Source organism: Mustela putorius, unplaced genomic scaffold (assembly GCF_011764305.1).
Source record: "Mustela putorius furo isolate JIRA1106 unplaced genomic scaffold, ASM1176430v1.1 tig00000450_pilon_pilon_pilon, whole genome shotgun sequence".
Classification (NCBI taxonomy): Eukaryota; Metazoa; Chordata; class Mammalia; order Carnivora; family Mustelidae; genus Mustela; species Mustela putorius.
This window is the reverse complement of record NW_025421385.1, coordinates 21,894,398-21,917,252: the sequence shown is the minus strand read 5'-3', so window position 1 is coordinate 21,917,252 and position 22,855 is coordinate 21,894,398. Positions and strand designations below refer to the sequence as shown.

Genomic DNA, 22,855 nt, shown 5'->3' with positions numbered 1-22,855 from the left:
AAGTATTTATTATTACTATCATTACTATTACTTTTGGTCTTTTGTCCTATTTTTAGGAAAAAAACATATAAACTTTAATGAGGTATAACTGAGGCTTGATATACTACATGTAGTAGACAGAACTCTACGATGGCCCCCAAATCTGCCCCTAGTGCTACTTCTATGATTGCTATATTGCATGTTAAGAGAGATTTTTGAAGATGGAATTATAGCCATTCATTAGCTAACTCAGTATAGGGAGATTAAATGTGTGGGCTTACTCTAATCACATGAACCATTTAAAAGCAGAGTTTTTTCCAACTGATAGCAGAAGAGGAAGTCAGATTCAAAGCATGAAGGAGATTCACTGTGCCACGGCTAGCCTGAAGAGGGAGGGGACCACTTGAAAGGACCTGAGTGTGGCTTCCAGGAGCTAAGAGCAACCTGACAGGCAGGAATAAAACAGGAACTTGAACTCGGTAACAGCAGGAAATGGATTCTGACAACCTCAATGAGTTTAAATTAAGCTGATGTTTCCCCAAAGTCTCCAGAAAGGAACATAACTCAGTTTACACCCTGATTTTGGCCTTGTGAGACACTCTAAGCAGAAAAACAGACATGCCCAGCCAGATTTCTGACCTATGAAACTGTTAGATAATAGTGGTTATTTTAATCTGCTAAATTTCTGGTAATTCATTAAGCAGCAACAGAAAATTAATACACTGCACACAGAGTGTACAGTTTGATCAGTTTTTTTTTTTTTAAAGATTTTACTTATTTATTTGACAGAGAGAAATCACAAGTAGGCAGAGAGGCAGGCAGAGAGAGAGAGAGGAGGAAGCAGGCTCCCTGCTGAGCAGAGAGCCCGATGCGGGACTCGATCCCAGGACCCTGAGATCATGACCTGAGCTGAAGGCAGCGGCTTAACCACTGAGCCATCCAGGCGCCCAGTTTGATCAGTTTTTAAACAGTTTTAACACCATTTAACACTGTGAAATCACCAGTCACCCCTTTAATTTTGTGTCCCTTTTAATACCTCACTCCACCCATAACCACAAGCAATCACTGACTTCCCTTCTGTCACTACAGATTTATTTGCTTGTTGTAGAAGTCTATAAAAATGGAACTATAAAGGTTTTTCTTTTTTCCTGCCTTCTTTTCATTCAGCCTAGTTATTTTGATATTCATCAGTGTTGTCCCATGTATCAATCATTCATTCATTTTATTGAATAGTATTTCACTGTATGGATAAATAGTTTGTTCATCTGTTGATGGACATTAGGATTATTTTCAGTTTAAAGTTACTGCAAAAAAGGTTACTATGAGCATTTTGTACAAGGTTGTGTGTGGCCATGTATTTTTGTTTTTCATGGGTAATACACGTAAGTTCGTTTTAAGGACCTGGGGGGAGAGAGGTGGGAGAAGAATTAAGGGTCCTTCTGAAGTGAAAAATGAGAGGGATTCTTTTGACTTCCAAAAGTAAATTTCAGGAGAAGTTATGACCTCTCCTGTATCTGAAGAAATGTTCAAGAAGTCTACAAACTGGCCGAATAATAGCAAAGAAGATGAGTTGACAGGCAAAGACACAAGTCCCTTCTTTCTAAATTCTATTTTTTCCCTCCAACATATTTTTCAATGTTTTGATTCTGTTGCTTATATGCCTGATAAAATACAGTATCATATTGATTACATTTAATGCATTCAATGCACTATTACAAAGATGTCTGCATTCCAGATTTCTCATTTACTATGATGAACAATATTACTTATCTTCTATGAACAGGCTATATTACAGCAAGAACCATGGCACTGCCTTAACATAACCACAATGGAAGGACGCATTTTAGCAAGAACCTAGCCCATATGGGAAGACCTAAGTTAATTTTTTTTTACACATAAAAGCAAATAAAGAAAAGGGATCCAAAACAAAACATGCAATGAAGGGACCTGTTTACCACCACCTGAACTTAATAAATCCAGAGTTTATTGTTAGGCAATTCTGAAAGAATAAAAGTAAGTGGTGAAATTCAGAATTCTGTCTCACAGACATATCTGAAGTGATTACAGGGAACTTATGTGAGTGTATTTCAGAAAACTAATTCAAAATGTTTTTGAAGAATAAAAGTGATGTCAACACATCAAGAATGATTAGATATGTATGAAAAATTTTTTTCTTTTTTAGGGACTTTACTTCCCCTATTTTTTCCATGATGACTCTTCTGTGAGAGTCCACTCTGACCTAATCACTTTTTTGCTTTTTCATTGTACAGTATTCTCATGACAAGCAAGATATAAACTAAGATACTGCCAGGAAGACAGCATATTTCTTTTTCAAAAGCCATAAAATAAAGACAGAAGTACAGGGACTACTCCCTAACTTTATGAAGCCAGTGTTACACTAAAACAAAAGCAGAAAATAACATTTCAAGAAAACTACACACCAGTATCTCTCATAAACACCGATGCAAAAATCCTTAATAGAATTAGCAAAGTGAATTCAACAATGTATAAAAAATTATACACCACAACCAAGTGGGATTCATTCCAGTTACAAAAGGCTAATTCAATATTCAAAATTCAATTAATGACTTTTACATGAATGGTCACAGCAGCTGTATTTGTAGCCAAAACCTTAAAACAACCCAAATGTCCATCAACAGATGAATGAATAGCAAACTGTTATCCACTGAAATAGTGTTTATACAATAAAATAGCATTCAGTAATAAAATGAACTAATTATGGGGGCACCTGGGTGGCTCAGATTAAGCCTCTGCCTTCGGCTCAAGTCATCGTCTCAGGGTCCTGTGATGGAGCTCACATCGAGCTCTCTACTTAGCAGGGAGCCTGCTTCCTCCTCTCTCTCTGCCTACTTGTGATCTCTGTCAAATAAATAAAATCTTAAAAAAAATAAATTACTAAAAAAAAACCCAAAAACACAATTACTGTAATCCGTCACATCTACATCCATCACATCTACAGTCTAAATAAAAATCACATGATTACATCAGTAGATACAGAAAAAAGTTTTGACAAAATCCAGTACCCATTCATGATAAACTCAGCAAACTAGGAACAGAAGGTAACTTGCTCAACTTGACAAAGAACATCTACATAAAACCTATAGCTCACATCACACTTAATGGTAAGAAACTAGAAGCCTTCCTGCCAAGATCAGGACAAAGGAAAAAATGTCCTCTCTCATTACCTTATACTGAAAGTGTTAGCTAATGCAATTAAGACAAAAACAGAAAAAATTACACGATTGAGAAGGAAGAAACAGAACTGTCTTTATTCATAGATGACACAACTGTTTATAAAGAAAATACAAAAGAATAAACAAAAAACCCTCCTGGATAATAAGCTATTACAGCAAGGTTCCAGGATATAAGGTTAATACACAAAACTCAAATTGTTTTTCTATATATCAACAGTAAGCAATTAAAATGTGAAATTAAAAGCACACTGATATTAGTACCCCAAACCCCAAAATACTTAACTATAAATCTAATAAAATACACGTAAGATCTGTAGGAGGAACCTCAAAATTCTGATTTTGAAAAAATCAAAGAACTAAGTAAATGGAGAAAAATTTCAATGTTCATCAATAGGAAGACTCAATGCTGTCAAACATCACTTCTTGCCAGCTTGATCTTTAGATTCAATGCAAATCCTAATAAAAACTTAGCACATCATTTAATGACTACTGACTATAAATATAAAGCACATTACTTTATGTAGCTATTAATATAATCAATGGCTATTGATTATAAAGTTTACACAGAAAAGCAAGAGAACCAGAAAAACCAACGCAATATCGAAGAACAAAGTTAGAGAACTGATATATCTGACTTCAAAATTTACTATAAAGCTACAGTAATCAAGACAGTGTGGTACTGATGTCAGAACAGACAAACAGATCAGTGGAACAAACAAAGAACCCAGAAATAGATTCACATAAATATATGATCTTGACAAAGGAGTAGAAGCAATACAATAGAGCAATGATAGTCTTTTCACTAAATGATGCTGGAACAATTGAACATCCTCACGCATTAAAAAAAAAAAAAAAAGTAAACACAACCTTTTTTAAAAAAAGATTTTATTTATTTATTTGAGAGAGAGACAGCAAGAGAGCACAAGCCAGGAGGAGAGGGAGAAGCAGGCTCTGCCTTGAGCAGGGAGCCTAACATGGTGCTTGATCCCAGAACCCTGAGATTATGACCCGAGCCAAAGGCAAATGTTTGACCAACTGAGCCACCGGGGCAGCCCTAGACATAGACTTTATACCTTTCACAAAAATTAACTCCAAATGGATTGCAGACCTATATGTAAAATGTAAAACCATAAAACTCCTAGAAGATAACACAGAAGAAAATCTAGATACCCATGAGTTTGGCAATAACTTTTTAGATATAACCCCAGATCCATAAAAAATAATAAACTGGACTTTACAAAATTAAAAAACTTCTGCTCTGTGAAAGCCACTGCCAAGAAAATGAGAAGACAAGCCATAGACTGGGAGAAGATATTCACAAAACACTGATAAAGGACTGTTATCCAAACTATACAGATAACTTTTAAAACTCAACAGTAAGAAAGCAACCTAGTTAAAACTGGGCAAAAGACCTAAACAGTTCCAAAAAAAGATACACAGATAGCAAATCAACATATGCAAAGATGCAAAACATCGTAAGTCAACAGAGAAGTGCAAATTAAAATGAGATACTACTACATACCTATTAGAACAGCCCAAGCCTGAAACAATGACAAAATCCAAATGCTGATAAGAATGTGGAAGAACAGGAAATCTCTTTGTTGGAGAGGATACACACTGATATAGCCATTCTGGGTGACAGTTTGGCAGTTTCTTACAAAACTAAACAAACCCTGACCATATAACCTAGCAATCACATCCAATGAGTTGAAACCTTAAGTCCACATAAAAACCTGCACATAGATGTTTATAGCAGCTTTATTCGTAATTGCAAAACTTGGAAGGAACCAAACTGTCCTTCAACAGGTGAGTGGATAAACAGACATGGTATATCCAAATAGAATATTAATGCTAAAAAGAAATGAGCTTACAAGACATGAAAAGATATGGAGGAAACCTAAATGTGTATTACTAAGAGAAAGAAGCCAATCTGAAAAGGCTGAAGGAAAATCTATGGAGACAGTAAAAAGAAAAAAAAAATCAGTGGTTGTCAAGGGTTAGGGAGAAAAGCAGAGGTGAACAGGCAGAACACAGAGGATTTTTAGAGCATTCTGTATCATACTAAAATGGTGGATACAAGTTATCATACATTTGTCAAATCTACAGAATATATAACACCAAGAGTGAACCTTGAAGTAAATTATGGACTCCAAGTCATAGCAATATGTCAGTGTAGGTTCACTGACTGTAACAAATGTGCCACTGTGGTGCAGGATGTAAAGAAGTTAGATAGCCCGGGAGGAGGTACACATGTGACCTGAAGGCGAATGTGGGAAGTCTCTGTACTTTGTGCTCAATTTTGCTGTAATCCTAAAACTGCTCTAAAAAAATAAAATTTAAGTCATAAAAAAATGTGAATGTATGTAATGCCATGCAACTGTACACTTTCAAAATGGTTAAAATGATAAATTTTGTTACGTATACTTTACCACCATTTTCAAAAAGTCGTAAGAGGGTTCTAGCCACATTAGGAACCAAGAAGATATTTTATTTAGATGTCTGTTTCCTTTCCATCTCTTCTTACTCAAACTACTTAGTCCATTTGAGCTTCTGTAAAAAAATAACACATACTGGTCGGCTTATAAACAATAGAAATTTATTTCTCAGAGTTCTGGAGACTCAGAAGTCTAATATCAACGCAGATCACGGCTGTCCAAGACCAAGATGTTTGATCAGAGCCCTCCTTCCTAATCTATAGATGGTTGTATTCTTACTGTGTCTTCACATGATGGAAAAAGAAAGGGAGCTTTTATTTTTTAAAAATTATCATTTAATGGGGTGCCTGGGTGGCTCTGCCTATGGCTCAAGTCATGATCCCGGGGTCCTGGAAGGGAGGCCCACATCCGGCTCTCTGCTCAGCAGGGAGCCTGCTTCCTCCTCTCTCTCTGCCTGCCTCTCTGCCTACTTGTGATCTCTGTCAAATAAATAAATCAATAAATAAAATCTTTTAAAAAAATTATCATTTAAGTCTCCTTTAAGGCAATTTTTTTTTTTAAACAACTTCCTTCTGATTTAGACCTTCTATAGCATTGCTCATTCAAAGTATGTCCTAAAACTAGCAGCAGTAACATTAACATCACCCAGGAACGTGTAAGAACTACAGAATTTTAGTCCCACCGTGGAGCTTCTGATCAAGATCCCCAGGTAATCAGGATGCATGGTAAAGTTTGAGTACAGTATTCTAGAAGACTTAGCACCCCTCTATTTCATCTTGTAGGTTCCTCTCAAGGGGCATGAATTCTAGAAATAAAGAAATAAAGGGAGCAAGGTACAAAAGACAAAGGCATAGGCCAAGGTTTTATCAAAGGAAAAGGAATAGGGATACAGTAATGCAAAATTAGATATATGGGGTATAGTTGGAAAAAAAGAAACATTCATGAGAAAAATAGGTGATATACCAAGCCAAGCTGCTCATTTGGTCATTTTTGGGATCTACCACAGACCTACATACTGGGTATTGTGCTAAGGTCTTTTAGAGAAATGAAACTCTTACTTTGTGTCAGGTACTTTGCTAAATGCTATATACATGTAGATGTACAGGTTTTTATGTATTTAACCATCATATTAAGTCATTACAAAGTCCTTAGGGGAGAGAGAGGCTATTCCTACTTTACATGAAGGGAAATTGAAGTTTAGGAAGCTAGTAACTAGCCCAAAATACTTACTTATATACAGCTGAATCAAAATTAAAAATCAGGTTCAATGCCCCCCCCCTACTGTATCCCTATTTGTCTGGAAATTGATTACAAGATCCTAGTGGTCGTATAAAACACTGTCTCCTGGCACACAACTCTTTGCCACTGTAGGACCTTTGTATGCACAGTTTCCCCTTAGCATTGCTGGCTCCTTTTCCTCTCAAGGCTCAGAAAGCCTTTTCTAATTCCTCTTAAATAGATCCCCTTGTTATCCTATTATAGTGTCCTATTTATTTCCTTCATAGCATGTTTTCAATTTATAAATGTGTATTTACTTGTTTAATGTTATATCTTTCCTACTAGGCTATAAAGTCCTCCTTTAGAGTAGAAACTATGTTTCATTCATTACTGTCCCAATACTTAGCATAATGCTTGTTACAAAGTAAGTATTCAATAAGTATTTTAAAAATAAACAATGTTTACTTTCTGTATGGCACCATATTGGTTTATTCTCCAAGAGCAGATAGTGAAAGAAGGGACAAAACTAAATTCACCAAAGGGAATTAAAATGAGAAAGTCTCCAGGGTCAACACCCAACCTGAAAATAAAATTTGTTACCTAAAAATGTATACCTGTTACCAACACCTAAATTATTAATTGACAAATAAAACCTAGTTCCAATGTGCCTGGAGTATCTAGGATAAGCATCTTGCTACTTAGAAACACAGGGATAATCATATCACTGCTAGTGTGACTTTGTGACTTCACAATAGGCTTTCCACTTCTCCTATTTCACTATAAGAGCATTTACCAGGTTAAATACCAGGTTGTTGAAACATACAGAAATGAAATTTATATAGTAATTCCCAAACACAGCTTAGTGCAATTCCCAAGACAGGATCACACTGTTTCTAGTAAAAAAGCAGTAACTGTGTTGAAACAGACTTTTAAATAATGGTTGTTTTCAGGCTGTTGAGAAGAGAAAATTTCTTTTTTTTTTTTTTTAAAGATTTTATTTATTTATTTGACAGAGAGAAATCACAAGTAGGCAGAGAGGCAAGCAGAGAGAGAGAGAGGAGGAAGCAGGCTCCCTGCTGAGCAGAGAGCCTGATGCGGGACTCGATCCCAGGACCCTGAGATCATGACCCGAGCCGAAGGCAGCGGCTTAACCCACTGAGCCACCCAGGCGCCCGAGAAGAGAGAATTTCTAAGGTCAGTTATTTTAAAGGGGAAAAACATGTCTGTATGGCATGTAAATCAGTATAATGAGCTAAATTTAAGTAGGTCACTAATTTAAAAAATTTTTATCAAATAGTAGTTAGCATCAAACAAAGTGTTCCAAATATATTCAGAAACAAACCTATCTTTTAATTTTGTGAAAGAACATTTACTTCTGCTTTTAATATAATCAATATGTTTCTTGAAGGAAATTTGGGAAATATTCACATACATAAAAATAAAAATCATTCATTAGTAGAGAACAGTTAACATCTTACTCAACAAATAACCATAGTTCAGACTTACTACAGTATTAAGTAGACACACTCTGAAAGAGAATCTAATTCTATATATTCTGTGCCTATTCATTTACAGATTTTTGTTCATGCAATTCCCTCCTCAATGAACGAGCCCAAGTTAATCTACTCACCTTTAAGACAGAGCTATTTAACAACTCTGAGCATCTGTTTTACAAGATTTTTGTGGGATTTACAGGCTTCCAGTTCTAAGTGAATAAATCATAGAATTAGGGAATATAGTCAATGTTATACAATGTAGGTCATATTGTAATAACATTGGATGGTAACAGATGGTAGCTACACTTGTGGTAAGCATAACGTACAGAGTTGCTGAATTGCTGTTGTTCACCTGAAACTAATGTAACATGGTGTGTCAACTCTACTTCAATTAAAATAATAATAATGATACACATTAGGAGCTTAGTACTGTAGGTGCTATACAAATGATAGTCACTGTTACGGCTAAATGTCCCCTCTTTGGTCGGACTTCCACAGACCATTTCAGTCCTTTACTATTTGTATGTCACTTACATTATGGTTCCTCATCATGGGCCAATATAGGTCTTATCTCCCTTACTAGGATCTGAGATGATCTGCACAGTTCCCAGGTTTCCCACATTTTTAGTATATATAGAATTATGGCCAATTCAATAATTTTTTCAAACTTTACCTGTAAATCATTAAACTGAGAGACAGAGATGAGCAATAAGTCTCAATTTCTGCCCTCGCATAGTTTATAATCTTGTAGTTGAAAAAGATGTCATTTAGTGTAAATGACTCTAGATCCACAAATTCTTTTTCTGAAACCCTTGGGGACTAATGTGTTTCAGAATTTAGAATTTCTCAAATTTTAGAAAGGTAATACAATATATATACTTCTAACTTTATTGTGTATATAATAAAATGTATGAACATTTATATTAACTGGTATAAATGAAGACTACAAATAGCCTCACATCAGTTCAGGTAAGGTTTTATCACTGTATGTTTCTAACTGCTGCTGTAACAAATTACCACAAACTTAGTGTCTTCGACAATACAAATTTACTATCTTACAGTTTTGGAAGTCAGACATCTCCCTGAGCTAAAGCCAAGATGTCTGCAGGGCTAGGTCCCTTCTAGAAAATCTATGAGAGAATCTGTTCTTTACCCCTTCCAGTCTCTACAGGCTGTCAGTGCTCCTTGGCTCCTGGCCTTCTTTCATCTTCAGAGCAGTTATCTCATCACACTGACCCCAGCTTCTGCTATCACATCTCATTCTCTGACTCTCTTGCTTCTTTCTTTCCATGATTATATTGAGCCTGTCTCAATAACCCAGGCTAATCTCCCCATTCTAAGATTCTTAATTAAATCACCTCTGCAAAGTCCCTTTTGTCAAGTAAGGCACCACAGTCACAGGCTCCAGGGATTAGGACGCAGACATCTTTGAGGGTACGTTACCCTGTACACCACAGCCACCAAGTAAGTTAAAAAAAAAAAAAAAAAAAAAATACTCCCAGCCTTCAGAGTCTTTCGGACTTCAGAAATACAGATAAGGAATTTGGGGCCTGTACAAGGGAGTGTAAGGGCAGTGATATAAGAAAAGCACAGGATAATTGTAAAAACATAATGAATGGAGAGACCACAACCATTAAAAGCTTCATGAAATAGCATTTGATGAGAGCCTTCAAAGATGCAAAGGACTGTGACAAATGAACACAGGAAAACCTTACAAAAGGTGATTTTCAGACATAATTGCTCCCCAAAACAGCAAATTCAGAGAAAACTACCCTTGAAAAATGCAGAGGTTAGAGGTGCTAAGCCCCTGTACTGTCGAAAATCCACCTGTAATGTTTAACTACCCCAAACTTAACCACTAATATTATATTGTTGACCAGATGCCTTACCAAAATATAGTCAATTAACACATACATTGTATGTTATTATGTATCATATACTGTATTCTTAGTGTAAGCTAGAGAAAAAATATTTACAGTATACTGTAAAAAAAATACATATGTAAGTGAACCTATGCAGTTCAAACCCATGTTGTTCAAGAATCACCCATACAGTACACACTGAAGGAAGAAAGAGAATTGCAGTTTGACTAAACTATATCAAGTTAAATTAAAAGAGTAGTTAAAGAAAGTTGAAGTACAGATACAATAGGTTATGTTGCTTGTCAGGATGAAGAGTTTGTCCTTAATCCTGGAGAGAGTGAGTAGTTAGCTAGAAATATTTTGAACAGAGAAATGACATGATATGATTGGTATTACCCTGGAGAAAGATTAATTTGGCAGGATTGATTCAAAATGGAGAAAGGAGAAGAGTAGCAGACCAGTGACTCATTTAAAGAAGTCCTAAGTATCGTAAGTAGGGTGGTTGAGAAGCAAGATAAGATAACTAAAATTCCCAAGACAGTTTCATCAACATGATTTTTAGTAAAAGTAGCTACCAATTCTAGAGCTGCATGTCAGGTACTATTCTAAATGCTTTCTATCTCACAAAAGAGTATGAAAGAATTTAACACTTTATAGATGAGAAGATTAAGACACAGAAAGTATAAGTGATCCTAAAATGAGTAAGTAGCATGGCTAGGATTTGAATCAGGTAGATATGACTTCAAAATTTAAAGGAATATGAATGCAAAATGACATAACATTAATCTGAAAACTGGATAAATTAATTTGTGAAAAACTCACCATTCCACTTGACAATAAACAGTAAGTTAGAAATGTATACTATAAACTATAAAACAAAGATTAAAATATCACAGGAGTTTATAACTATTAAGCCAACAAAGGAGACAAAATGGAATCATTAAGGAAGCAGGTAAAAAAAAAAAAAAACAACCCAAAACCATTCAATCTAAGAAAAGACAAACAAGGAGATATATAGGATTGATGAAGAGTCAAGAGAGCAAGAAAACAAATAACAAAATGATAGATTTAAACTCCGTTATATCAATAATCACATTACCCATAGATTATCTGAACATGCCAATAAAAAGGTAGAGACTGTGAGACTGGATTAAAAGAGTAAGTAAGGCCCATCCATATACTGTCTACAAGAAATCTGCTTTAAATATGAAGGTACAGATAGGTTAAAAGTCAAAGAATGGAAGATGACATTTCATGCTAATGCTAATGAATAAAAAGCTGGAGCAACTATATTAACATCAGACAAAAAGTCAAATAATATTACTAGAAATAAAGAGGATCATTTGTAATAATAAAAGTCAATTCATCAAAAGACACACAAATCTACAATGTTTATGCAACTTTGGAGGCACCTGGTGGCTCAGTCGGTTGCGCATCCAACTTGGTTTTGGCATCCCTCATGGTCCCGGGATAGGACTGGGCCCCACATTCATTTCTGCACTTGGTGTGGAGTCTGCCTGTCTCTCTCCTGCTCCTCCCCCTGCTCTCTCTCTCTCAAATAAATAAAATCTTTAAAAATTAATAAAAATAGCCTTAAAGTACAGCAAAAATAGAACTTCAAGGAGAAATAAAGTGCACAGCTGTAGTCAGAAATTTCAACATCTCTTTCAATAACTGATAAAACAAGTAGACAGAAAATAAGAATATAGAGGTTGAAGAACACCATTAACCAACAAGACCTAATTGAATTTTTTATAGTATTTATTTTAGAGAGAGAGCGTGTGAGAGAAAGAGCACAAGCAGGTGGGAGGGGCAGAAATAAAGGGAGACTGAGGGGGGCTCCATCCCAGGACCCCAGGATCATGACCTGAGTGGAAAACAGGTGCTTAACCAACTGAGCCATCCAGGTACCCCAACCTACTTGAATTTTATAGAATGTCCTATTTCAAAACAGCAGATACATGTTCCTTCAAGAGTACAAGTAACATTTACCAAGAGAGACCATATTCTGTAATGTAAAACATGTAAGAATAATTTTTAAGGATTCAAGTCCTACAAAATGTGTTTTCTGACCAGTCTGATTAGAAATCAGTAACAGAAAGATACCTGGAAAATACAAAAATATTTGGAAACTAGAAAATATATTTCTACATAATCCCAAATCAAAGAAGAAATGAAATGAAAAAAAGTTATTTTGAACTAACTGAAAATGGAAACCACATATTAAAATTTGAAGGAAGGAGCTAAAATAGTGCACAGAGGGGGAATTTAGCACTAAAGTGTCTGTATTAGCAAAGAAGTCTCAAATGAATGGCCTCAACTACACTCATCTCAAGAAACAGAAAAAATAGAGCAAATTAACCTCAAAATAAACAAAAGAGAGGAAATAACAAAGATGAGAGCAGAAATCAATGGAACAGAAACAGAAAAACAATGGAAGAAAAAAAAAATGAAACCACAAGCTGGTTCTTTGAGAACATCAGTAAAACTGACAATTAGCCAGACTGATCAAGGAAGAAAAAAAAAAGATACAAATTGCCAATACCTGGAATGAACAGTGTGATAACTATATCATATATAACTAGAGATTCTATAGATATTAAATACTTAGGGAGGGGCGTCTGACCGGCTCAGTCCCAAGAACATGCAACTCTTTATCTCATCAGGGTCATGAGCTCAAGCCCCAACCACTCAAGTGTAAATTGAGTTTACTTAAATAAATATTTTTTAAAAAAGAATAGTTAGGGAATGTTATAAACAACCTATCCTAATAAATTCAACATCTTCAGTGAAATGAACAAATTCCTTGAAACAACTACTAAAACTCACTCAAGAAGAAATAATTAACTTACATAGCCCACTGAAAAAAGAAAATACTAGCAAAGGATTTATACTACTGGACTTCATACTTATTATAAAAATAGCACCATATGTATGTATGTGTGTGTGTATATATATATATATATATATATATATATATATTCAATTAATTTTTCACATCAAAAAAACCTTTTATCTTTTTTTTTCAAGATTTTTTTTTAAAAGATTTTATTTATTTGACAGACCGAGATCACAAGTAGGCAGAGAGGCAGGCAGATAGAGAGTGAGAGAAGGAAGCAGGCTCCCCGCTGAGCAGAGAGCCCGATGCGGGACTCGATCCCAGGACCCTGAGATCATGACCTGAGCTGAAGGCAGCGGCTTAACCCACTGAGCCACCCAGGTGCCCAAAAAAACCTTTTATCTTTACCTCACACCATGTACAAATGGGTTGCAGACCTAAATGTAGAATATAGAATGATAAAAATTCTTAGAAAAAAACCCAAATCTTTGTGACCTTAGGTTAGGTAAAGATTTCCTACATATAACACCAAAAGTACAATCTATAAAATGAATCACTAGTAAACTAGAATCCATCAAAATTAAGAACTTCTGCTCTTTGAAAGATATTGTTAAGAGAATGGAAAAACAATGCACAGATTAAGAGAAAATATTTGCAAGTCACTGATCTGATGAAGTACATGCATTCAGAATAAAAAACTCTGCAAATTCAATTAGAAAACAACCCAATAAATAAATAACCAAAGATTTGAACACATAATTTATAAAAGAAAACATACAGATGACACATGAAAAATGGATCAAGATCATTAGTCATTAGGGAAATGCAAATTTAAGCCACAATGAGATACTACTACAGACCTATTAAGATGGCTAAAAGCAGAATGGTAAGGATGTAGAGCAACTGAACTTGTAAGTTGCTTGTAGAAAAATGGCACAGTTGGGGACGTGGGTGGTTTGGCTGATTAAGCCTCTGACTTTGGTTCAGATCATGATCTCAGGGGCCTGGGATCAGCCTGCACGGGGCTCTGCACTCAGCAGGGTGTCTGCTTCTCCCTCTGCCTCTGCTCCTGCCCTCTCCCTGACTTGTGCTTGCTCTCTCTCTTTCAAATCTAAAATCTAAAACAATAAATACATAAATATAAAACGGCACAATCACTTGGAAAAACACTCTGGGACTTTCTTATAAGATAAAGAAATGCCTACTATATGACCCAGCCATTCCACTTCTATGTATTTACTCAGGAGAAATGAAAGCACATGTCCAAATAATGACTTCTACATGAATGGTCATAGCAGCTGTATTTGTAGCCAAAACCTGAAAACAACCCAAATGTCCATCAACAGATGAATGAATAGCAAACTCTTATCACTGAAATAGTGTTTATACAATAAAAGAGCATTCAATAATAAAATGAACTAATTATGGGGGCACCTGGGTGGCTCAGATTAAGCCTCTGCCTTCAGCCCAGGTCATGGTCTCAGGGTCCTGGGATCAAGCCCCACATTGGGCTCTCTGCTCAGCAGGGAGTCTGCTTCCCCCTCTCTCTGCCTGCCTCTCTGACTACTTGTGATCTCTCTGTCAAATAAATAAAATCTTAAAAAAAAAAAAAAGAACTAATTATGGATGAAACAACTTGTGTGAATTTAAAAAATCATTATGTTGAGCAAAAGGAGCCAAAGAAAAGACTATATACTACATTATTCCATTCATGTAAAGTTCAAGAAAAATGCAAGCTAACCTATAGTGACAAAAAGTAGATTAGCGGTTGCCAAGGGTGAGGGTTAGGTTTGGTGGGGTTGGTGAGGTTGGTGGAAGGTGCAGGGAGAGGTAGGATGCAGAAAATATAAAGGAAGACTAGGAAATCTGGGAGGATTCATTATCTTATGATAGTTTCAATAAAGTATCCGTAAGTCAAAACTTATCCAATTGTGTAATTATATGTCAATAATATTTAAATAAAGCTATCAAAAATCCATTTAATCAAATAGCATTTATTAATTACTTATTCCAATATAGTCAATACTCATATCACGCTATACAATGCTTATTTTCTACTACCTATAAACAAAAAAATAGATGATGTAAACTTAAAATCGTAATATTGGAGATCAACTTCAATGTACAAGAGGATATGGTTTTTCATAAAAATTTTTCTGGAAATATGCTAGCAAAAAATCTTAAGGACTAAAAAATCTTAAGGACTAACAAAATCGGACAGGCTCAGGTAGATCAGTGAGCTTTGCTATCCTCTGTCCACATATGAAAATAAATACAGAAATCACCATGGAAAACTGGTTAAGCGTACAACTTTAACAATTCCCACCCCATCACTTAAAATAATCCAAACAACTATAAAATAGATGATGAGTTGGATTACTAGAAATTTACAATTTGTCTATGTCAAAGTCAAATATTTTTCTACAGAAACCATTTCATATGGTGATAAAGTTCCAGACCAGTTCCCAAATCTTACTTAAGCAGTAGGGATTAATTAGCCTCTCCTTCTTCTGCATCACTGTTTTCCCCTCTACTGGATCACTGCCATCAACATAGAGACATGCTATAATTTCACTGTTCTGTAAAAAAGATCAAAAACAAAAACAGACCTCTCTTGGTCTCACTTCTCCCTCTAGCAACTTTAACCCCTCTCCCATTTCTCTGTGCTCCTTTATGGCAATATTCCTTGAGTTCTCGGATTCTCTCCACCAATTCTTACTTAAATCTGTCCCATGCAGGCTTTCATTTCCAGCAGCGTACCAAACCACTCACCATGATCAGTGATCTGCTCTAATTCTCAGGCCTCTTCTCACTCAACCTATTAACCACATCTGACACAGGTGTTCACTCCTTGAAAATGCTTTTTAAATTGGGCTTTCTAGAAACCTCAACTCCTGTCTTGCTTCCTACCACCTTCTCCTCTTCTGTACGTCTAAATCTTACTTACTAATACACATACTAAGTAAATCAGGCAGGCAGGACTTAGTCCCTAGACCTATTTTCTTATTTTTATTTACACTCACTTCATTAGTGATTTCATATTAAATTTTCTTAAAGTGAGATATATCTATATTTAACTTGAAGAATTTGTACACTTTACTGTCATCCCCAAATAAACTATAGATATAGCTACCATTATTTGCTGATGCAGCTATCTATAAAAACAGATTCAAATAGAAACAAAATCTTAAGTAGAGTAAGTGACTTAATTTTCAATATGTCACCACCATCTTTTCTTTAGTTTTACTTATAACTGATAGGGAGTTACTTTAAAATTAAAAATAAAGTTAAATTAATGAGTACCAAAACAAATAATTTAGTAGTCTAGTCATTTATTAAATTAGAAACACTTAAATATTACACTAAATATTTCATTAAAAACGTCAATCATGGCCTTATCTACAGTCCTAGTCCTGTGGGCCTATTATGTTAACAGTAACATCCTATATTAATATAGACTTGTTTCAAAAGCCCTTTTACAACAATCATCTCATTTTACCCTACAAAAGACTCCACAAGGATATTACAGTAAATACTGTTTTAACCAGCAGTTTCTGCTCCTAACATGACCTCTCACATAACAGTAAGACTTTAAATGAGTGAATTTAATGAATTTAAAATTAGTTGGAGAATCATAAATCCATCCCCACTACAAGGAATATATATTAAAATTCATGCTCAACGGATGGCAGGTCATTAATGTCATCCTTCTGTATTTAGTATAACATTACAAAAAGGAAATTTACATTTTCTTTTTAATGCTAATGAATGAAACTAAGTCCTTTATAGAAAAATCCGTAGAAACATGCTTTATTTCATTTACTTCCATGACTAGACTGACAATGAAAATATGATTTTTATGATATTAGCACTAAGATATAAGGTACATGAATGTTGGTTAGCTGCCTCTATTCCAATGAAAAAGATTTGCTTTAGCAAGCAAGAAGTAGAATGCATTTGTAATTGAGCACTCACTAGTAGCCCATGACTCCTTTCCTCCCTCCAAGATTTCCACCTCAGATGACATGGCACGTACTGCTTGCCAACTCCAAATCAAGTGTTAGAAGCATGTAGACTAAAGCCAGGCATTCCAAAGCATACCACTCTTCTCTCGAGGGCTCCATTCCAGACCTGAGGATTGAGGAGTCAGCACCTTCCCTTCTACAAACTATATGAAGTGTCTGTGTACACATTCTTACACAGTTCTACCTCCAAAACCTCCATTTCTGAAATGTTCCTTTCTGATTTAAACAGTCTATCCTACCTCTTCAATTCCTCATTATAAATTTTTAACCTTAGACGGTCCTTGTAATCCTTTCACAATCCTCTATTTTCAAAACCGTCAACTTTTTGGCTTTGCTTCCCCTCCCACCTCACTAGTATTTCAGATGCCTCCTCAAAGGAAAAGGGCCCCAGACCACAAGACCTTACCTTCTGGTCCCAAAAAACCGCCGTATCAGAATGTAACATATTATATACCTTCTGAGCACACCTTCAGCATTTCTCTTCTGGTTCTCCTTTTAATTCTTACCTTGTCAATACTAAGTCAGGAGTTTTGTTACACCCCATTCCTTCTACACTCTCTTCTTCATAAATCCATCTGTTTTCAAATCTTGAATTATCACCTCAAAATCACTTATACAAACAACATCCCTATAAATATTTAATCCTGTGCTATCAGTCTACCAGACAATACCACAAAATGTCTCATTAATCCAAATTCAACACATCCAAATTCAAAGTCATTTTCCATGACTCTTCAAAAAAGAAAGAAAATGTACTCATCCTTTGGACTTCTCTATTTCCGGTTAACAGCACCAAATCACTTAGAATATGAGATCACCTCTAAGATAAAGCCAAGTACTATATTCCTTACTAATCAATTTGCTAATTCTTTGATTGTGTATGAATTATTGGCAAAAATAACTGCAAGCTCAAAGGAATATGATATAGTCATTTTCATTTAATTCTAATTAATTTCATTTATTTCTAACACTAATTGGAACAGGATTTTTACGTTGTGCATGGCTTAAACTCTGGAACCAATCTCCAACACATACCTCCATTTTTACAACCTAACAAGTAAATCAAAATAATTCCATTTTTCCCTTACATCTAGAGAAAGCTTGAGTCAGGCATAAGCATTACGAGAATGGGCAATTAAATTTTGGCTACTGCTGAAAGATTCTGCAGCTTAAAGCTTAGTCTGTACCTCATAAAAATTAGAACTACACCTTTTCACAGGGTTGTTGTCAGCCTGTATTATCACATATGCCTAGCACTGTGCCTAGCATATAATAAGGGCTCAAAAAAATGGTACTACTGTTATTACTGATGTCACTATGAGGTCAGAAGCAATACAGCCAAATGGGAAGGCATTCTGTTCCTCCAGGCCACTGCTTACAGCACACATTTGTTACAGTGTTATTTTGAATCAATCTATGTCCTACATTTTCTAAGGCAACTCTAATTTAGATGACTGTATTACAATGGTTCTTTTAAACCTTTCAAAGTTCCTAAAGTTTCAACATTTTGTCATCTAAACTTCATCTTTCAGCCTGCCTTTCATCCCAGAAGTTAGCATAAAAATTTTTAGATGGTGTGATGCATACTTTTAGTTTCTGTGTTATGTAACAAAATCAAAACTGTAGAAATACTTAAAATGTATACCTTAAATAAACACCTAAGGACTCCAGGCAGAGGAAGCCTCCGTCTATGCAATAATTTTTGTACTTTTCTTTTAAAAACTATTACATCTCATTTTACTTCATTCAGGTCTGCTCCCCTCTCTCTCCCTAACAACCCTATTTAAAGTAGTGGCTCCTCCTATTACTTTCTGTATCTTTGCCCTGCTGTACTTTACTTCATAGCACTCACTGCCACTGATCATACCATATTGGTATTTGTTTATTGCCTACTTCACTCACTAGAATGCAAGCCCCATTTGAGCAAGGATTTTGGTTTTTTTCTCCAATGAATACCTAGCACTCAGCAGAATCTGGCACCTAACACCTGTTCAATAAATATAATATTAATTAACAGAGAGGACAAGGCCCTCCTTTGATGTATAATTTCATTTGGTTTCCTAGAATGCAGTAGATCAGATGTGACAATTTAGAGGGGGAAGCTACTAGAAGCAGGCATATAACATTGACAGTGAAATATTAAGAAAGTTCAAGGGCACTTAGGTGCCTCAGTCAGTTAAGCATCTGACTTGGCCTCAGGTCATGATCTCAGGGTCCTGGACTGAGTTCCAGGTAAAGTCCTTGTGGAGCTCTGCATAGAGCTCCCGTGCTCAAGGGGAAGTCTGCTCCTCCCTCTCCCTCTGCCTCTTGCCCCATTCATGCTCTTCCTCTCTCCCAAATAAATAAATCTTTTTTTTTTTTAAAGGAAGTTCAAAGTATCAAACATAACAATGTACACCAGCATATCATAAGTGAAACAATATTCCCTATCAACATATCATTTCATCAAGTTTTTAAGGTGTACCTGTTACTTAGCTATCTCCCTCAGAACCAACTATGCCTCCTTTCTCAGAATTATCATTTAATCATAATATCTTCTTTCAAAACATTGTCCTAGGCAGCCTGGTCTCAAGCTAGTTAATTACCAAGGTGCTTGATTATAATTGAGCCTCATAGTTTATATCACAATTCAATATACCTAAGTTACCTAACTTTTACATAGTGCTTTATAGTTCACAAACACCTTCTAGGTATTTTTAATCCTTACAATAGCTCTTCCATGTGGTGGTTATCATACACATTTTACAAATTTTACAAATGATCAGAAGTAAAATGATCCAAGATAAAGGACTAAGAGAAAGGACTAAGAATTAAACCCAGTCTTCTGGTTTAGGTACGCCAATTCCTGATTAATCTCTGGGTAATTAAAGGAGGAGATATAGATATCTGAATTTAATATCCATTAAACTAAAAATTTTGCAGTTTATCCAAGGAGAATTACTAGAGCATGGCTTGCCATATAAAAGAAAGGAAGCAACCTAAGCATCTAACGGGGGGGACAAATGAAATAAATTTTGGTATATTCATACAGTGGAATATTACACATTTTTTTTCCTATTTGGTTACTTCCAGGTTCCCCTCTGACATGTAAAACACTTGGAAGTCATTACTCTTCACTCACAACAAAATAAAAGTTGAACAACTTGAAAAATAATGGACTTTTCCTAGATCTTGAGATACTGAGACCAGAGGACACTCACCCAAGAAACTAGAAAGAATGATACAGAGAATACAGATTAGCCAACAGAAGCAGAAGGTACAGAAGTCAGGAACTGAAATGAACATTTAAATGGTAACTTGAAGAAGTTGCTGGAGGCTGATTGTGGACTAGTTTGAGACTTTAAAACTCCTGGAGGTCTAGTGGGGCGGGCGGGGTGGGGGGGCGCTGATAACACTTTCCAAGGTTTTATGCCCCACAAGTTTCTCTAGTTAAAATCAAAGAAAAATCCCCTTCTGCTTCACTGGGGGAAAGGAAAAAATAACATTTTGAAACAAGTCCATAGAATTCTCCACACTAGCAAAGAAAAAAGACTTCATCAGAGCTTTATCCAACTTGGAGAAAGGAAAACTACCCAATTCCTGCCCACCTTTGCCTTACTGACATACCTATAGTGTGGGGAAGAAAAGCTGAGAAGCACTGGTGGAGGTAATAATGCCTGAGAATTTTCCAAAACTAATGACAGAAGCCAAACTATAAATCCACAAAGCTCAGAAAATATCAAGCAAAGAAAAACACCAAAATGTCTATACCTAAGTATATAACATTCAAACTGAAGAAAACCAAAGAGAAAAACATTGAAAGAAATCAGGAAAAAAAAATGCTTTATCTATAGAGGAACAATGATAGGAATTATGTTGGACTTCTCATCCATAACCATGCAAACAAGAGTGGAGTAAAATATTTCAATAAAAAACCACCAACCTAGAATTTGTCATTGAGAAATTATCTCAAAAATGAAAAGAAATACTTTCTCAGCCAAATAAAAAATGAATTTGTCACCAATAGACCTGCTTTGCAAGAAAAATGTTCTCTAGAGAAAAGGAAAATGATATAGGTTAGCAACTCCAATCTGTATAAAGAGCTACACAGAAGAATAAATGAAGGACAGATTTAAAAAATATTTTATTCCTGAATCTAACAGATAATTGTTGGTTCAAAGTGATAGTAGTCACAAAATTCCAGTTGATTATAGCATATGGATAAGCAAAATAAATGGCAGCACTGTTACGACAGATGGGAAAGAGAAATTGGGAATTCTCCATTATAAGAAATCTGCAATACCTGTGAAGTGGCAGGCAACCTCTAGGACAATAACTAAAAATATTCCAAAAAGAAGTATAATTGGTACTCTAAGAGAAGAGAGAACAAGGAACCATATAAAAAGCACAAATAAAACCAGAGAAGGCTGAAAAAGAGAAAAAAAAACTGTAATGAAAAGTTATAAAAATGATTGATATTAATCTGACTATATCAAAACCACTTTAGATATGAATGGTTCAAATACACCAATTAAAAGACAATTCCAGAGTGGATGAAAAAAACCCAACTATGTGTTGCCTACAAGATACCACTTTAAATATAAAGATACAGATAGATGAAAAATAAATGGATAGAGACATGCTAAGACTAATCAAAAGAAAGCAGGAGTAGCTATATTAATTTCAGAGAAAGCAGACTTCTGAGCAGGAGGATTTTTCAGGGATAAAGAAGGGCATAACATAATCTAAACGGGTAAATTCATGAAGCAGAGGACATAACATTCCTTAATGTGTAAACACTTAACAACAGAGAACCAAAATATGTGAGGCAAAATCTGACAGAACTGCAAGGAGAAATAGATGAATTCATGATTATAGAGACTTCAACACCCCTCTATAAATAACTGACAGATCCAACAGGCAGAAAATTAGTAAGGATAGGGTTGAACTGAACAACACCATCAATCAACTGGATCTAATTGACATTTATACAGTATTTCACCCAACACCAGCAGAAACCACATTCTTCTCAAGTTCATATAGACCATTCACCCAAACCACATTCTGGGCCATAAAACACACCTTCCAAAATTTAAAAGAATACATATATCATATAATGTATGATCTCAGACTATAAACAATTAAAATAGAACGCATCAGCAGAAAGATAGCCAGAAAATCCCAAAATATTTGGAGATTAAACACCACACTTCTAAATAACACATGGGTCAAAGAAGACTTGAGAGATTTAAAAATATTTTGAAATAAGTGAAAATGAAAAATACCACTTATCAAAATGTGTGGAATCCATCAAAAGTAGTGCTTAGAGGGAAATTAATAGCCCTGAATGCATACAGTAGGAAAGAAGATCTAAAATCAATAATCTTGGGTTCCATCTTAACAAACTACAGAAACAGCAAGCATTGGCAAAGAAATCAACAAAATTAAAAACAGGAAATCAACAGAGAAAACAAATGAAACCAAATGATTTTTTTAAATATCAACAAAATTGATAAATTTCTAGCCGGACATTATGATGTATCACACAAAGCTTTAATTTGGTTTTTAGAATAAATAAGTACTAGTCTTCATCCTCAACTAAAATATAAAATGCTTCTCCTGTTCCTTTTTTCCTTAACCTTTCCACAATTTTCTAACATCATTTCTAGCACATGTATGTTACAAAATTTATCACAGCCCTCCCAAAAATATGACACATGTGAGACAATAGAGTCTTATTAAAAGGTGGAAAACAAAGACTTACTTTTGTAGCATAATCTGAAAAAATGAGAAAGTTCATATTTTTG

The 22,855-nt window shown here is 35.2% G+C and overlaps 1 protein-coding gene across 6 annotated transcripts in view; it reads right to left on the bottom strand.

The window, feature by feature from the left end:
• The window catches only part of WASF1 (WASP family member 1), a 61,292-nt gene that overhangs the window by 31,419 nt on the left and 7,018 nt on the right, over window positions 1-22,855 (bottom strand). For 2 of the 6 annotated variants that reach the window (XM_004753502.3, XM_045080209.1), the window contains one exon: window positions 5,624-5,744. The exons of the other annotated variants lie outside the window; for them this stretch is intronic. The gene's annotated coding sequence lies outside the window, so the exon portion shown is untranslated. The remainder of the gene's footprint in view (window positions 1-5,623; window positions 5,745-22,855) is intronic. 6 annotated transcript variants of the gene reach the window in all.